Source organism: Puma concolor, chromosome C2, assembly GCF_028749965.1.
Source record: "Puma concolor isolate L17-30 chromosome C2, mPumCon1.1.hap2, whole genome shotgun sequence".
NCBI lineage: Eukaryota > Metazoa > Chordata > Mammalia > Carnivora > Felidae > Puma > Puma concolor.
The window spans coordinates 133,472,652-133,491,365 of NC_141675.1; the positions used below are offsets into that span (position 1 = coordinate 133,472,652).

The following is an 18,714-nucleotide window of genomic DNA, read 5'->3' on the forward strand; positions in this document are numbered from 1 at the left end:
ACACACACACACTACATTTAGTTTCAAATAGTTTCTCATGTCCCCACACATTGAAACCTGTTTTGATATTAAAATTATTACAGACCTAGCTTCTAAAAAGCCTTATAATTTTTGAATTGTGAAAGTCTGAATCTTGTAGGGTAAAGTAGGCTTGGAAGATGGGTGGAGAGAGAAGAACAACACACAAAGCCAAAAGAAATGCCTGGAATGTGATTGATATTTGGACTTGGTGCAAACACATAGGGCAACGCCTACAGGAGAGGCTACAGTAAGAGAGAGTACAATAATAAATCAAATTTTGCTGTTTTAAATTTAAAAAAGAAATTTTATAACAATGTGAAATAATCACAAATTTAGTTTACAGTTTAGTCAAGAAGAGTTCACCTCAAGTGCTCTCAGATATTTCTGTTGCCCTTATCATCTTAACTGGTTACTCGCCCAGAATGGGTTATGTTTATAAGTCAAGATGCTTCTTTCTTGACTTTAGTGGCCTCTAAGTTCATATGAAATTTATAGGTTTATGTCTTGTCCAAAATGGATCACATCTGGTTTTCTGGAAACTGTGGCCAGTTTAAAGCATTCAATATAAAATGAGAACAAAAAATGTGTTAGCTGGCTTTGTGCAGAAGAAAAAAGATATGAAAAGGATATATAATTTTGATATTATGGACATTATTTCATTATTTTTGCAGTTTTAATATCAGCACAAAGTACTAAAGCTGACATTTGGATACACGACACCAAATGGCAGAGCTGTTTCAATCATATAGTGCAGAGAACCATTTTTTTGTCTCTTATAACAAAAATAGAATTCTTCATTCTAACTATGAATGAGAATTAGCAAGGAAAGTTTTCAAAGACTTAATATGATGGAAGCTCTCATTAACAAGAAAACTTATTATACAAATAGGATTATAATAAAGCTGGCCTGAATCAAATGATCTTGAAGAGCCAAAATACTTAGATGAGTATCTTTCTTTTTTTTTTTTTTCTGTTTATTGCATATAATTCTTTGAAACATCTTTGCTATTTCCTGACTTGTTCTTGTTTATAGTGTTTTATTACTTAGGGATTGAAGACTGAAGAAAATATTGTAGTATCAGTTTGGTAGGATAGTCTGCATTAATAAATATACCCCAACATAAATAAGGGATCAAAAACAATAGAAATTTTTTCCTTCATACCCTTAACAGTTCAAGGAAGGGGCTACTTACTTTTTAGCTGGAAGCTCTCTTCTTGTGGTAACTCAAGGACCCACACTCCTTATGCCTTGTGACTCTGCCAATTCAGAAGCATGGTTGTTCATTTCTTTTTTGTGGGTGTGCCATGGATTCATCTTTCACTCTGGAAAAGCCTAAGTACAGCAATTTTAAATACTTAAAAGATACAGGAGTATAAAGGGAGACAATTATATTGCCATAATTTATTAAAATGTGTATAAAATGAATTTATGCCACAGTGAATACATGTGCTTTTGAAAATGTTTATTTAAGGGTGCCTTGGTGGCTCAGTCAGCTAAGTGTCTGGCTTCGGCTTGGGTCATGATCTCACGGTTAGTGCGTTCGGGTCCCTTGTGGGGCTCTTTGCTGACAGTGCAGAGCCTGGAGCCTGCTTTGGATATTGTGTCTCCCTCTTTCTCTGCTAATTTCTCCAGTTGTGCTCTGTCTCTCTCAAAATGTTCATTTAGTTTTGAGAGAGAGAAGAGTGAAAGCAAGTGTGAGGGGGGAAGGGGCAGAGAGAGAATCCCAAGCAGGCTCTGCACTGTCAGCACAGAACCCCACCTGGGCCTTGATTTCACAAACCGTGAGATCATGACCTGAGCCAAAACCAAGAGTCAGTCGCTTAACCGACTGAGCCACCCAGGTGCCCCAAAGTATGTGCTTTCTAATCAACATGAACTAAATTTAGCTGCACATTTCTAATAACCACCATAGTTGTGAACTAGTGATGAGGGTAAATAATGTTTCAACATATCTGTAGCAGCAGAAATGTGATATGAAATACCCGTGAGTTTGGCAACCAAATAACCAGTAGCACTAATACTAGTGGGATTGTTTGATTGCCATCATAAGTGAAAGAAACGTTAACTTTCAGTTAGAGCTAGCTAAAAGACAGAATTCGTCCCCATCTAAGTTCATGAATCCTCTGAATTCTGTCTACAAGCCCCCAAGGGCTAAGAACTCTTCCCTGGCGTGCTCCAAACCAATAGGAGGGAAAGTGAACACAGAAGAAGTCTTCTATGTTTCATGCTTGGACTGGTATATTGCAATTCATTGCTTCATCAATTGGGTCAACAAATACTCATGAGATTTTCCATGGAACCAGCACTGTCTTGGGTTCTGGGGATACTGTAGTCAATAGCTAGCTAATGCCCTTCCATTCATGGAGATTTTATTCTTGTGGGGGTAGAAGAGGGGAAATAAATGTGCAAACAAGTAACTACATAATAAGTCTTATGGTATGACAGATACCATTTGAAATCAATAAATATTTATTTTAAGTTTCTTGAGTCATGTCTTTCTATGTCTTCTTTTAAGTTATGCCAAATATCAAGAGTGTCAGAAGTATCAAAAAGGGAGTTCAGAGGGTCACGACTACCAAAAAGGCCCACTCTAGGGAAGGGAAGGCACATATATTGTGAAAAATATTTTCTAGTAGCCTAGTCAACTTACAAACCTTAAAGGGAGGTACAATGGTCCTGTTATATCTCTGGCTCTAGAATTTTCTTTCTCTTGTGTTTTCTAACATTTTGATGTTTCTTTTAGTTTCCAAGCCCTTTTTGATTTATTATAAACTTAATAAAATGTACTGACAAAATGGGATTACAATTATTATTATATTAATGTAGTATATGGAACAAGTATTGTTATCTGGCTCATGATCATTATATTTCTAGAAACAAGCTGGCTTTTTATCTAATAACGTTAGATTAGAATTAATGGTTCACATTCGTATGAATTGTAGAGAAGGCAGCTAAGTGCCTGGTAAAGCCCAAAGAAAACCTTGTGGTAATGCCAAGGAGGAAGAGAATGATTGTCCTTGGAAATCTAAAAATAAATAAATAAATTAGTTAATTAAAAAAATTCCAAGTGGAGCTAAAGTTTGCTTTGGGATTTCAGGAATGAATATAGTATTTCAACAGGTAGAGATCTTATGACATGGCACCCCAGAGAACACTGTGAACAAAGAAAAAAAGAAAAACATGTTCTTGAAATGATGAATGTCCCAGGTTGAGTATAATACAGGGTTCATGAAGGAGAATAAAACAGAAGACAAGTCTGGAAAAAGTTGTAAGGGTCACATCTTGCATGACCTTGATATTCTGCCAAGCTTTTGGTATTACACACACACACACACACACACACACACACACACACACATGCACACGCACACACACACACACACACACACACACACACACGCCTGGTTAGGAAATAGCATGAGGAAGAGAGAAGAGGGAGAGAGACCAGCTAGATCACCACTGCGAAGTCCAGGAAAATGGATAAGCTCCTAAATAACGCATTTGCTATACAAAGGAACATCGGTGGATTAATTTGAGAGAAGAATTAGATTTAGAAATAACAGGTCATAATAGCCAATCTGTCTGCAGAAACAAATGAGACAAAGGAAATTGCAGGAGTGCTCTTTGGTTGATTAATCTAGAGGAGAGTGATGCTGTATAATCCATGGTGGAAAACAAAGGCGGATGGCTGACAGAGACAAAAAGCTCAGTTTGAGACATTTTAGGTTTGCTGTCTGAGCAAGACATGCTTTTTTCATTCAGAGAAATGGTTGAGGGTGTAAATCTGAAACTTAAGAGAGGCCAGGGTTTGGGTCATAGGTCTCCTGGGAACTATCTGGGAAGTGTGAGTAAAATCAGTTAGGAAAGGACTGTCAAATAGAACATCAATCAGTTTTAAATCACCTAGGAAAGCAGTTCTACTGAGCAATCATGACCTTCTCATACTGTATATATTTTTTTTTAATTTAACTGATAGATGAGAAAAAAACATCCACAGACTTGTTCAAGTAAGGTTTTAAAATATGCCCTACTTTATTTTCAGGGACATTATTAAAGGTTTATTTTCCCTTCCACGTATTTATTTCTTTTTAGATGATGACAAATATGTCACTGTCAATAGTTTCACTTAAAATTTGAAGAATAATTGGGGGTCTCTGTGAGTAAATGCCTCATAACCTAAGTAGGGTCACATGTCCATTCCCGAGCCAATCACTGGCAAGGGGGATGGGATTCCCTCTTGGACCATCATTCTCTTCCTGGAGGGAGAGTGGGCTTTACTTCATCAAGATATCTAGCCGTGTGTGTGTTGGGTGCAGGGTAGTAGTTGCCCGAAGAAAAAAAAATCAAGAAAGAAAGAAAAGAAAGGATATTATGAAGGTAAAAAGTAGTGTCTGTTATATCGTGATGATATGGTTAAGTGAATCAATAACAGTAACAACAAAAGTTTGCATCTCAACTTTTATTACCGAATATTATTCTAAAATGTTTTATATCTTCTTAAGTAAATGGAATTTATAAAGGGCTTTGTCCCCAGGGTTATCAATTTTCATTAGCATGAATCACCATTACAAAAAATAATGTAAAAGTGTAGAGAATTGAACTAATACAATACCACAAAATATCCTGGAAGATGTTCTAATGAATTTTTATGATGTACTTATAGCATTTTAAGAATGTAAGTTCACAAGGGAGGGTTGTTTGTTCAGTTCACTGGTGACTGTCCAGTGCCTGAACAAATACCTTATACACAGCAGGCTCTCAATAAATATCTAAGAAATGAATAAATGAGGAAAATATGCATATCATTTTAGTTGTGATTTTTATCCCTCTCTGAAGAAAGAGAATTCTTTCTAAGTATTTTATATCCAATTATTGGGTATTTAATTTGCTCTTTCTACCATTCCCTTTTGTAATGTTCTCTCTAAATTTAACTATGTGTGACCTTCTCATTTGCCCTTCAACTTTGTCCAAAGTCTGGGTTTAGTCATACTGGCTTGTTTCTCTGCTTGGATTTCAAATATCCTGGTATGATTTGTTTTGAATGGGCAGAACTATACTCTTTTTGATAGCCAATTTCCTTGAACTCCACTTTCTAGAGGAAACCCAAAGATTCACCATACTAATTTTTGAACTTGATACAATTAGCTTCCTAAAATTAATTTTCTTAATCTTGCTGACATTTCCTTTCCCTTCCCTCAGGGAAAGGAATTCAATTTCATCAACTTGTGATTGTTTCCTTAAGGTTTCCTTCTACTATTAGGAGCCCATCTAATTTTTCCCTATGAGCAAGTTTCAGACCTGATGTCTGCCCTAAAAATGTTACCTTTATCAGAGAAGACCATTCTATAGAGATCTCATTGCTTCCAAACTTTTCCATCATTCAGTATTCTCATTTCGATATGAGCCTGTCAACCCTTCTCTTTATTTAAAATCACTATCGATTGACTAAAGAAAGCATTATTAACTTTCTTTTCCTGGTTTAGTGGCTTACACAATTTATATTAGATTTAGAATATAGCTATTTTATATGTTCCTACCATATTGACTCTAATCTAATATTCTTTCCAAATAATCCCATTACTACCTTTATTCTGGGTTTATGAAGGCTTTAATTTCACAAATAATTATGGAATGTTCTCTCTTTCCTAAGCCAGTCCTCCAGTTCTGAGTGCTATTCTACTACTTGTCAGTTATTTTAATAGCATCTTACCTCTGGCCTGCAATGGGACCTCCAGATACGCCTAATTAATTCCTTCATTCAGAAGTCACGTCAGACCATATTTTAATAGTTATATGATTATTTCCTCACAAAATAATATAGTAATGTAATAAATGAAGAGATACTGTAAATGTATTATGTGATGGTCATTGAAAATATAAATCACTATTCACAGTGGACAATTATATGAGAATTAAAACATCAAAGAAAGTAAGCATATAACTGTAACAGAAAAAGAATAAAAATCTTCCATTGGTTTTTATTAGAAAGGAAAAAATGTGATAAAAGATTTGGTGAGAGGCTATGGAGGAGTTAAGTGAATAGCTGAATCTATTTAATGGATTAAATAGAAGATACTGGATAACTAAATAAGATAAGGAAACGACCATTTTATAAACACTGAAAAGGTCTTATATTATTTTTCATTAATTCTTTTCATTTCATCAACTAATATATTTTGAGTGTTACTATGTACAAGTTCAGAGAACACAGGGATAAATAACATGTGGTCTTTGCCAAGAATGAAATTACAGTCTTGGAATGAGAGACAGTTTTATATAAGGCTTTGTTTTCTCTCTTTCACTGCATGTCTATGAGAAATCATAACGAGTACAATGGAAACGCAGGAAAGTTTGGTAGAGAAGTCAGTTATCAAAGGATAATAGAAAATGATTCAGGGATAAGAATATCTGTTTATATGCATTTTTAAATAAAATCATGCTAATTACACAAAGGTAATTGTATTCCATTGCTGTATAGAAATCTCCAGCATAGAGTGTGAGAGAAGATAGAGAGAGAAGCACAGGCCAGACTGTGGATATCTTCACTGCAAGTTCAGCCTCTGGAGTGCAGAAATCTTTGGTTTCTTATACAAGGATACCTTGGCAAATAACCAGGACCAGTTTTGGAGGATATCTAGCATGTAAATGGGTCAACGGACAATGAGAGAATGAAAGATGGATTTAAAAAGAAGCATTTGGGGTTAGAAGAGTAACCCCAGAGTAAATATACTCTGTCCAGATAGACTGTGTATGTGGTTAGAAGACCACTGGGTTGATAACTTCTGTCAACTTTAAGGGCCACAGGTGGTAGCTTGGTAGTATGTTCATGGTGGAAAAAAGCCAAATGATATTTCCCTTTGGGTTGTTTCCTCTGTTTATGATGGGCACTGGTCAAGACACTGGTCAAGACACTTCCTCAATGGTGCTTTTGTCTATCCCAGTATGTCCTAAATGTTCTACTGGGTATCCCCAAGTTAACTGCAATGAAATGTTTTACTTGTTTCTAAAACTGTATATTAAATTTCTTAAAGGATAATATGATGATATTTTTGTTTGCTTCAATAATTTTTTGAAGGTATGGGAGGTCACTAAAAGAAACTATTTTATGATACCCATGCTCATACAAGCACCCTCTAGGCTCTTCCAAATTAAAGATGAATTCTCAGTGCCCCTGATCACCATGTTTCCACTACACTTTCATCGTCTCTAACCCTGTTCAAAGCAAACTGTCTCAAAAGGGTTATCTCTATTTGCTGTCCCTCCTTTCTCAACAACTATTCACTCTTCAACTGACACCAATCTGGCTTCATTCCCAAGCATGGCCCACACAATGCCATTTAACTACTCTTGCCAAAGTCACTTACAATCACAAAACGCTAGATCCAAAGGATATTTCTCTGTCCTTGTCTTATTAGATCTGCTAGCAGCATTTGACAAGATTTACCATTACTTCCTTCTTGAAACAGTTTTTCTCCTTGGCTTTAATGACACTACACTGGTCATGGCACCCATAATAACCATTGTGGGTGGTAAATTTGCATTTTTCTCTTTACCATCACTTGTATTTTCCTTTTCCATTTCCTTTATACCTATGCCTTGTTTGTGAAATACCTTAAATCCTTGTGGGAAAGAGAATGCATATAATTAATATAAAATATTAAATATGCAATCAACAATATTGGCTACCTTATGGTTGAAGGATGGCATAAAGGAATCCAAAGAACCCATAACCATGGGCCTAGTCAAAACAAATTGTATGTCCAAGTATCCTATCTAAAAAGATATACACTTTCAACAATGTCAAATAGAGAGCATTTCTATTTATATATGGACTACTTAAAGATGCACATACTTCTTATAAGAAACCACAGAGAATGAGGGCAACAAGAAAAATTATGCTCAAAAAAGTCTAAGAGATTATATACAGTTGAATTCTCTTTCAAGTAAAAGGGTCCATTTTCTTAGGGAAAGGCCCTCATGAACCTTGAGATCCAGTAGCAGTTGTTATAAAACATTTCTAACCAGAATACACGGAATGGCTCATCAGTATGGGCCTATTGTGGTGTGGCTCACTGGATGTGTGGCTCAACCACTGGATGTGAGCCAGAGCAGGTGGGTTAAAAATCATGGTGCTGAACCTTAGCTGTCCAGGGGATGATTAGGCTAGGCCTCTGCAGGCAAAGGAAGCACAGCACTTACAAAGCTATTCAAATAAATATCCTGCTTTTGAATACATTTCACAGAGAGATTATATTCTAAACCACATAGTAATTGACTAAGAATGGGCAAATGGAAAATTCTACCAACAGATATCTCTGAATAAAGGTAAATTCTACTAATTTTCCAAAAAGTACAAATGCAATACCGGTAGCTTTTTATGGCATTTTATTCTTTCTGAGGAGATTAGTTGTGTTCAAATCTGAAAGGTCAGTGAAATTCTTGATTGAGAAAGATTTCATAGAAATCAGAGGCACCGTCATGTAGTTTGAACACAAATGTCTCTTCCTTGGATGGCTGTTCTACAATTAAAGATAATCCTAAAGGTAATAAAATTTTTATCTGCTTAATAAATATGGAAAAAATTTAAGCTAAAAAATAAAAATAGGTCAATTTAGGAGAAACATAGTAATTAGGAAATGGGTATTTTTCGGTTTAATTAAAACTTACCAGTGTGCAGCATGTATCAAAATGCTTGTTTTAATTTCTGGCTTTCATCCACAAATTCTACCTGTAACAATAAGTCCAATGGAAATAATTAGAAATATGGACAAAGAATTATGGAAAGGACACGAACTGAACTGCTTGGCTGTCCCCACTCCTCAAGGCAGAGTCTGAGACAAGGATTGTGTTTGTGTGGTAATACCGCCATGCAGGAATGAAGGGCAGGAGATGCTGAGGGATGGAGGAAAAAAAACATAAAAAGTGTCCATTGTCAAGGTGACAAACTGGGGCTTCATCCCACCTAGGATCTCCTCAAGAGCCTATAACATGTGTCTTGGCATTTTTCTCTTGAGAATCAACTGGGAGAAGCATTCATCCATAAGGGCTCATCTCCCATTGATTGAGGGCTACTCTGCAGGCATTATCTCCGTTCTCCATCCCCCTATACTCTGCATGGATTAGTGCCAATTCCTGGGCATTCTTGGCCTCATAGTGAGAGACAGATATTGCTTTAGCAGAGATGCTACCAACCTACGGTGAATTAAAGCCCCAACAGAACTGTCTACTACAGTTGTTGCTGGAATCAATAATGAGGTCCAGAGAATAGTAGTGGGACATCAGTGGCATTTGAGGCACTAATTATGATGGTTATTTTTAAATTATGAACAAAAATTGAGAAATAACCAAATAAACCAAATATATACAAAAGTAGAGTTTGGTTATCATAGTGGATTGCTTATGTGACAAAATATTTTGCAGCCATTTAAACATGTTTTAGGAGAATATTTAATGCTTTGGCAAATTGTGCATAGTATTAAGTGAGCAAAATAGATAATAAAAGATATAGGTCTGAATCATTTGTATATATGCATAAAATAATTTGAAAAAAATACATTATCATATTAACAGTGGTTATTTGTGTATAGTAGGATTATGGGTTATCATCATTTTCCCTTTTGTATTTTCCACATTTTCTAAATGTTTTACAAAGAACATGGTACTGCTTTATAACTAAAAAGTCAACAGACAAAAAAAAAAAAAATCCCATTACATAAAATTCATTCTATATTTCAATTGTCCAGGAGTCCATCCAGGTTTTGTTTAACTACAGACTCACTCTAAATTTTTTTTCTCTACCAAATATTAAATGTATGCCTGCCGGGTGCCTGGGTGTCTCAGTCAGTTAAGCAACTGACTCAATTTCAGCTCAGGTCATCATCTCATAATTCATGAGATTGAGCACCGCATCAGGCTCTGCTGTGCTAACAACATAGAGCCTGCTTGGGAATATCTCTCATCCTCTCTCTGCCCCTCCCCCGTTCATGTGCATGTGCATGTGCATGCCCTCTCTCTCTCTCTCTCTCTCTCTCTGTCAAAGCAAATAAATAAACATTAAAAAAAATAAATGTATGCCTGAAAGGCCCATTACAAACTTTGACTGTCTTTGACTTGGTGACGTAGCTGCAGCTCAAGCCTTCCCATCTCCCACTGACTACCCCTCCAAAGCAGTGCTGTGTGCTTAGACCCCAGCAGCACTGTAGATAAAAGTGTATTCACTTAATTGTATTATTACTTCTTGGTGCAGCCAGTAGAAACAGAAAAACCAGAAAGTTTAATTAATTAATTAATTAATTAAAAAAAGAGTATTGAGAAAAATTACGCATTCAGTACATTTTGTGTGGAAAAATTCTTACAGAGCTATTTGTTTCCTGATAAGGAACTGATGTCCTTCACTTAGTATGGACCGGAACCTGATATCACGTGACAACACAGTCCCAGAAGATATGCTATCCTCTCTGGTTCTGCTTCTGCTTCTTTTTTCAAAAGGGTCTTACAGAATAAAGAATTGAGGGTTGAGAACATATACAGTCTATCTGGACATCCACATGTCTATTTAAGACATGCACGAGAGTAGAAAACCAAGCAGTTAACCCAGGGTGAAGAGAATGGGAACAACTGGTTTAGGAAGCAGACACTTCACAGCTGAAAGCAACAGAATGTTCACTGTAACCTGCTGAAAAAAATAATGGCAGGAAAGAAAACCTAATCTGGATTATAGTAGTTGGAAATAGAGTGGCTTTTCTGATCAGAGCTTAGACTGACGGTGAATTAATTAATTAATTCATTCATTAATTTCTTTATTCATTCATGAAAGTTTTATTTTATTTCATTTTATTTATTTTAGAGACAGAGAAAGAGAGTGCAAGTGGGAGAGGGATATAGGGAGAAGGTCAGAGGGAAGGAGAGAGAGAGAAAATCTTAATCAGGCTCCACATTCAGCACCGAGCCCTACGCAGGGATCGAGACCTGAGCTGGAATCAACAGTCAGATGCTCAACTGACTGAGCCACACAGGTGCCCTAAGATGGTGAATTTAAGGGAAAAAGAAGAATTAGAGTTGGTGCCAGACTGAAAATATAACTTAAAAAAATTGTTTTCAAATATTTGATAGAAAATAGTGTTTAGGTAGCAATTGGACTGGTTTTTTTCTGTTACATTTTATTACTTTTAGAGCAGGTTGACCGTTAGTAAAGCACCATTGCATCTGATAGGAATTTTGAAGTTTCAGGAATCAACACTTTGTCTCGATAGTTGTAGTATATTGGCTAATTTCACTTCTTTACGGAAACCTTAAAACCTAGGTGCTTTTGACAAGAATGCCCCTTCCAGGTAAATGAATTCATTTATTCAACGAATAACTTTTGCACACCTGCCAGGTAACATATCATAATTAGCTCTGAAGACAAAGAGGAAAAAGGTGGAAGCTTTTGTTAAGAACCCTCGTGTGGGGGCGCCTGGGTGGCGCAGTCGGTTAAGCGTCCGACTTCAGCCAGGTCAGGATCTCGCGGTCCGGGAGTTCGAGCCCCGCGTCGGGCTCTGGGCTGATGGCTCGGAGCCTGGAGCCTGTTTCCGATTCTGTGTCTCCCTCTCTCTCTGCCCCTCCCCCGTTCATGCTCTGTCTCTCTCTGTCCTAAAAATAAATAAACGTTGGGAAAAAAAATTAAAAAAAAAAAAAAAAAAAAAAGAACCCTCGTGTGGAAGAGGAAATCATGATGTAACAGATAATATTGCCATACCATATAAAACACAAGGGTCAGAAGGAAGCAGCAGCGTGTAGTGGCAATGAGGGTGGACTCAGGAGCCATTTGCCTGCGTTCGAAGCCTTCTTTTCCCATTCTCTTACAATTTGGGTCTCTTTGGGCTGGTTAAACTACCTCGTGGTTTCCTCATCTATTAAATGGGCATAATAATAAAGCACATAGATTTCATAATCTAAATGAAGGCTAAATGAATCGATATGATTCACACATGTAAGTCAAGATATGTAAAGAAGAGTGGTGTGTATTAGGCATTTTGTAAGAGTCAGCTAAAGCCACACACACACACACACACACACACACACACACACACACAACATACACACCTAAAGTAGTGGTGGATGAGGAAACGAATGAATGTTGCTGGGAAGAATTTGCCAGGTAAGGCTTAACCAAGGATTCCAAAAATGATTGGGGATCAGTAAGAATGAGAATCTGATCTAAAATTATTCTAGGTCATAGAAGTCATTTTTAAGCACAAATGAATAAATGAATGAATAAAAACTTCAAACTAATTTTGTTGGGTGGGGTGAATACTTGTGTGGGAATCGGGTTTTCTTTTTTCAGTATATGTAGTAATGTACAGTGCAGCTCTTATACTGAGAAAATCTAAGGCACAGACTCATTAATGTTCCCTACCCCTACCGCTATAATGGAGTTTGACTCTGCCTCCAAACTTCAGATTCCTTATTTAATTTAACTAGATCTTTTCAATGTTTCAGCCACCTGGTCAGTACCTAAATACACTGACTTTGTTTCTAAATATGTCTGTGACTACTACTAAGTCACCATGAGACTAGACTATCTTTTGTTACATTTATAAGAATTGGCCCCAAGAATTTCAAATGAAGCTTCTTAGACTGAAAGCTCTTAATTAAGGGCTACCATTGTGCGTTTTTCATCATAGTAGTCCATTCAACAAACACCCACAATGTGCTAGGTATTATATTATATGCATTTTCATGTAATAGCTGCCAGGTGAAAACTGGAGCTAGATGTGGAATAGGTGTTGGAAGAACGGAGGTCACACTGTACTGCTGTCTGGAGTTATGTTGATTGGTTTTGGTTTTGAGTCTTTTACTATTGTTATCTTTCTTCAATTATTTCCAGTTATTTCAGGGATCATGGGATTGGGGCATAGAGAACTAAAAGAAAATGGACCTTGATTTAGACCAACAGCTGGTGGTTACACATGTAATTAACAGGGAAGACTGTTTACTGCTATTTATTTTAGAACTGATCCCATCCCTGCCAAAGAAAATGGTAGTGCTGAAACTTCACATTTTCAAACAGCGAGTTTATTTGGCTACCATGAACTTGTGGCTGTAACAAATTTATCTAATTTCTGATGCTGCATATGTAAGAGTCAGAATTTATCCAGGGTGTAGAGTTTTATTTTCATTTCATAATAGTCCTCTGGTTTTGATACAGATTAAATGAAATCCATAGCATATACTCTGGGATATAAAATTGTATGCCTTAAAATATATTTAATTTGTGTTTTCCCATACTGTTGAGACATTTCAGTATCCTAATAGATACCACAAGTTAGTCTAATGAAGTCTGTGGCTGACTCCCATGCCATAGTCTATGGAACTCTGACATTTCATAATTAACCAAAGTCTGGGGATTTGGTTCTAAGTTGGTCTTTTGCCCAAGCATTCAATTCTTGAATATGATTAAGAAGCTGAATTTTATTTTTGAGCACTTGGCTTCAGTTCCTTGAAGCCATGCTACTGAAATAATTTTGTCTCTAAGCATTTCCTTGTGGAGAGAATAATTTCCATCAAATAGTATGTTTTTTAAGATGTTTCCATTCAATATTCTATATAACACGGTTCTCTCTACATGACATTCCTTTGCCTTTGCACAGCTTGTTCTTTATCTACTAGATTTTTGCTTAAACGTCACTTCGTAAGAGACCTTTCCTGAAGGATGTATGTAGCTTTGACATTTTTTACCTTAAATTATTTTAAGTCATAATATATTTATCACATATTAAACATATTTTAACGTTAACATATTTTTAAATGCCCCAAATATATGGAAACTATCGACTGCTCTTTTGTTTTTGCTCTGAGTAATTCAGCTAATTGTTTATTGACCTTTTGAAGTTGTTTCCCTTTCCTGACTCTCTGGAATGTTAGGAAAGATTAATGAAAACAAAACAATTTGTTCCAATTTTCTTAGCTGAATATATAAGGTCAAAGGACCTAAACAGCTAGCATCTATTTATACTTGGTTATATATTAAAATTTATAGGAAGATTTTCCAAAGAACAAGTCTTCAAAGCCTCTGAGGGGATTTTTAAGTACGGTCTTATTTGTCTCGTTTCTCTAGCCAGAAACTCAACGCAATGCCTACCTTCTCTACTCCAGAACTCTGAGTATCTGCTCCTGATTGTCACACAGACCTCTCGCATTCAACATGTTAAAAACTGACCCCGTCACATACTCTCCAAACCCCATGCCTACTGAGTCCTCCTCTGATAAACCTTATATTGATTATTGGTATGTCTTCCACCACTTCTGAGCCATGATCTGAGAATGGAGTGGAATCCTCTCTCAATCCTCCACTCTGTAAGTCACCGAACATATCTCTATATATTTATGTATACATGAATACTCATCTATCTGTAACAGTTACCATGTATACCCACCTATATGTAATATCTATCTTTCTTTCTGTCATGTATTTATTTGTTTACCTGTATGTCTATTTTTCTGTTTAATAAAATTCAAATGGGTTCCTTCCTCTCCATCCCCACCCCCTTTGCCACTTCCTGGGCTCACGTCTTTTTTTGGTCTGAGTTACTGAATTCAGCCTCTTGCATTGCCCCTTCCAATTCATTCTACCATCACAGAGTGATTCTTTCCAAAAGTCCATCTCTTCTAAACTCCCCCTATGGTTCTTGAATGCCTTCAGGATAAAACTGACATCTTGAGATAATATGCATGCTCTTCATGATATTTTCCCCTGCTATTCTTTTTCTTCTTTCTCCTCACTCTGAGCTTTACATACAAGAAGGTAGAGCAGCTTTAGCAATTTAGCTGAGCAACCCCTGAATGTACTATTCTTTTCCATGTCTCCTGGATGCTTGTACATTTGTTGCTTTCTCTCTAAAATGATCTCAATGTTTTACTTATCTCAGTGCCCTTCATAATTTAGCTAAGCCATAGTTTCACCTAAAATGGGTTTTCAAGCCTCTCATTTCAGGTAACAGCTTTCTGCTTCCATAGTGTTGTAAATCTCCTTGTCAGTATTTGTTACTCTGTATTTATTGTTTTTTATTTTATTTTTCTTCCTCTTCCACAAGGCTATGAGCTTGTTAAAGAGAAAGATTATGTTCTTTATCCAAATCTCTGGTATATAGCATAGTGTCTTGCCCAAGATTTATGCATAACATATGTAGATGAATGAAAAAATAGTCATGGAACCAAGAACACTGGCTTCTATTTGAAAAAAAAAAAAAAAAAAAACTCTGCAGCTGGGAAAGGGGATGTAAAAGTGATTGGTACATAAAATTGTGCCTTGCATTCTGCTTTCTTTGTGTCTGGAAATGTCCTAGGTATTTTTCATGTATGAATACATTTGGTCAGTGCATTTATCCTAAGAGGTGAATACTACTTGTATACATTTCTATGTTAAGAAATTGAGACATAGACGAGTTTATGTGCTTAAGATCATACATTTTCTTAGTCTGCATTCGTCTGCAAACAGCCTGAGGCAAAGGGTTAAGTGCTAAAATTTTATTAGGGAGTGCGAAACCCAGGAAGTGGGAGTTAGGGAAAAGGGACTGAGACTAAGGGGCCAAAACTCAATATCAGGTAGCATTACTGAGCTGTTCAGCACTTGGTATCAACTGTTCTGGATCTCCCAGGACCACCTTCTGAGAGGCTTTTTAATGAATGCATTTCAGGACTGTCGCTCCATTGAGGAAGAGGGAAGGGGAAGAATTATCCATGAGTTCATGTGTCCTATAGATTAAATGTTTTTGCCACATTTATTTCTGGATTGGGCAAGGACCATTGGCAAAAGGATTCCCTGGCATTTTATTATGCTCCTTTCGTTAACAGGGATGCACTAGAGAAGGAGGTACTGGGCGGTAGGGGCTGGGGGGCGCACTGCAGGGGAATGATTCAAGGTGAAGTTGCTTGACTTCCCTCTGGAGCCATTTGAAGCCTATGCATCGATTGTTACAGCAGCAGGGTCTTGGATGGAATGACAGCCAAGGGCCTTGGAGAAGGTGTGGCTGAGAGGATCTGCAAAGGTGTGTGAGAAAGGCTTGATGTGTCCCTCAAATAAATGGTGAAACCCTAATTCAAATACTAGTGATCTGACTCTTGATCTTTTTTTATTTATTTAAAATTTGTTTTTAATGTTTATTTATTTTTGAGAAAGAGAAAGAGAACGAGAGGGGAAGTGGGGAGAGAGAGAGAGAGAGAGAGAGAGAGAATCCCAAGCAGGCCCCAGGCTCCAAGCTGTCAGCACAGAGCCCAACAAGGAGCTTGAGCCCATGAGCCAGGAGATCACGACCTGAGCTGAAGTCAGTCGCCCAACCAAGCCACCCAAGCACCTCTGACTCTAGATCTTATAGTCAGTGTCATCCTTCAACCTGGGCAACAGTGGCCCTTGGCAAGTGTTTTGGCAGGCCATATGTCACAGAGATATACCAGAAACAAAAGCATTAAAGAGTACATGGAGGCTTCTATTCCTGGCATAGCACCATCTATGAGCCAAAACGTCTGCTCTCTTGACTATATACTGCTTCGGCCCCAGGAAAAATACTTCTGTAATATTTTTTTTTCTGAGTCCTTTATCCAAAGCCATGCTTGGGGGTAGTTGGACTGCTGACACAGAAGACAGACACTGACTCAGAGTATGGGGAGGGGGCATTCTGCTGAAGCACTCTGGCAAGAGAAAAAGACAAAGACACTTGCCAAGTCCTTCTCTCATAAAGCTTGACTATGACAAATTCTTACCTCGTAAAATATCACTTCTTGGTGTTCTCATTTATAGTACGGGGTGGAGGGGATTCATGAAGGAGCATATTTGCAATAGTTTCATGTGGCATGTAAGGTTATTCTCTACATGGCCATCTGGGTTACTACTGAATGTTAGAATTATAAATACTTTTATTTTTAGGGGCGCCTGGGTGGCGCAGTCGGTTAAGCGTCCGACTTCAGCCAGGTCACGATCTTGCGGTCCGTGAGTTCGAGCCCCGCGTCAGGCTCTGGGCTGATGGCTCGGAGCCTGGAGCCTGTTTCCGATTCTGTGTCTCCCTCTCTCTCTGCCCCTCCCCCGTTCATGCTCTGTCTCTCCCTGTCCCAAAAATAAATAAACGTTGAGAGTGGAATTATCAAAAAATAAATAAAAAAAAATAAATAAATACTTTTATTTTTATAAAATAATTTAGTAAGAGTCAGTTCATTTTTTTAAGTTAAATTTAAAATCTCAGCCATATATAAAATCTGGACTTCCAGATGATTATATTCATCCAGTATAAGGTGTATTTGCCGATAATTTTAGTAGATAATATCAAATGTTTTAGAGAAAAAATAACTTTTTGAAGAACACATGAAAGGCAATTAAAGTTAATTTATTAAGTTTGCTTTAATGTATACTTCTTGATGAAGATAATTCAACTATTGTGAACTCTGGATGTACTTAAGTGTTACTGACATCATTAGGTATCATTAGAATACAAATGATGTGAAAATCTTGGTAATAACAGCACAATGCATGATTTTGCTGAAACAACAGCACAAATAAATGTTTGGAATACATATATAAAACTTATGAATTACATATTATTTTATACATATCCAGCTATTCTCAATCAAAGGAATATGCATTAAGAATTGAATTTAGCAATCTCTGGTATTTGGCTGACCCAATCATTCAAATACCCCAGATTTAAACATATTTTCTAGTTTGTTATTATTCAGTTGTATATGATAAAACATTTTACTTCACAGTTGGTTAGCAAGAAATATAATTTTTTTAAATATTTAGATATAGTGTATGCGTGCCCCCATTTGTACTCCTGCCCCAGACTTCACAGATATTAGGGGTGGTTCAGCCCATGTTTATAATAAATAAATGCCTGTACTTCACTCCAGCCGGTATAGTACATCCCCTATCCACTCCACTCCTTTACTAAACTGCTTCCCTGCTGTTTTAGAGACCAGTCCATTCTACTTAAACAGTTATTAAATTGACAAAACTAAGACATCACGTTAGTCCAGTTAAACCATTGATACCATATCTAAATAGATGATATTTAACCATCTACATACACATAGGAAAATAATTGAAGATGATAAGTGCTAAATATCCCAACTTACAGTATGGTATGCCGTAATACTTTTAGCTCTTGAGAAAAATCCTATTCAAATATCAGTCACCTCCTCAGTCTCCTCGCAGGGTTTCATTTAAGTCATCTTAATTAATTCTTCCTGCAGAGAGGAACCCTGCTTTCTGCTTCCCTCACTGAGTGAATAACTCAGGTAAATTGCTTCAAGTAAATTTTGGAAGGCATTTGCTTATTTTTGTTATTTTTGTGTAAGACAAAATGTTTTCTGGACTTGTAGAAATTTTATTGGGTAGTGCTAAAAACACTTCTAAAGGTTTATAGTTTTACTGGTTTTTATATATTCTCTTTTGAATTGATTTCCAATAAAGAGCTTCTGGAGAGGCAGAGGTAATTAAAAGTTATATCAGTTTTACCTCAAATGCTATCCCATCTCTACTTTTCCCTGATGAAGTCACAGACTTTTCAAGGAGATATTGTTTATTTGATACTTAGTTGTTGTTTTTATGTTTTTCCTCCATAATTACAATTTTGGCATGTTATGCTCCATGAAAATTCGAGATTATAAAATATTCCATTCTTGATCTCCCTGTGAAGGCCAAAGGAGAGGATATGGCTGCT

At 36.8% G+C, this 18,714-nt stretch overlaps 1 long non-coding RNA gene across 1 annotated transcript in view; it reads right to left on the reverse strand.

The window, feature by feature from the left end:
* Positions 1 to 984: 984 nt before the first annotated feature.
* Positions 985 to 18,714, reverse strand: part of LOC147577545 (uncharacterized) — a 523,754-nt gene continuing 506,024 nt past the window's right edge. The window contains exons 7-8 of the long non-coding RNA XR_015240383.1: positions 8,690 to 8,750; positions 985 to 1,354 (exon numbers count right to left, since the gene is read on the reverse strand). This is a non-coding gene — a long non-coding RNA (uncharacterized LOC147577545). The remainder of the gene's footprint in view (positions 1,355 to 8,689; positions 8,751 to 18,714) is intronic.